We start from the raw sequence: 378 nt of genomic DNA on the forward strand, positions 1-378 counted from the left end.
AAACATAAATGCCCTAAGTGTACTTGCTCATTTTCAGACCTGCCTCAGATTAGCCTCAATCACTGCTCATTTCCTATACAGAAACCTCCTGACATCACCGAGGTATCTGGAAAGGAACAGCCCTGTAAAGAGGTATATTTAGCAGTTTTCCAGTGGAGTGGGTTGCAGAGCACTCACACAGGGCAAATGACCAAGAAAATATGCTGTTTCCATGGGTTGCTCTGAAAAGTCTGGATTTGTCTCCAACTGTAGCTGATGCTCAAGTTGCAAAATACAGCATTTAATACATAGCTGAAGGGAAGAGCTAAGGTGTTGGATGACAGATGTTTTGTCAGGCAAAGAGTGAAGCCTGTTGGCAGGAATGCTGGTGTTGGTGTA

The sequence above is a fragment of the Nestor notabilis genome, unplaced genomic scaffold (assembly GCF_000696875.1).
Source record: "Nestor notabilis isolate BGI_N333 unplaced genomic scaffold, ASM69687v1 scaffold1090, whole genome shotgun sequence".
Lineage (NCBI taxonomy): Eukaryota > Metazoa > Chordata > Aves > Psittaciformes > Psittacidae > Nestor > Nestor notabilis.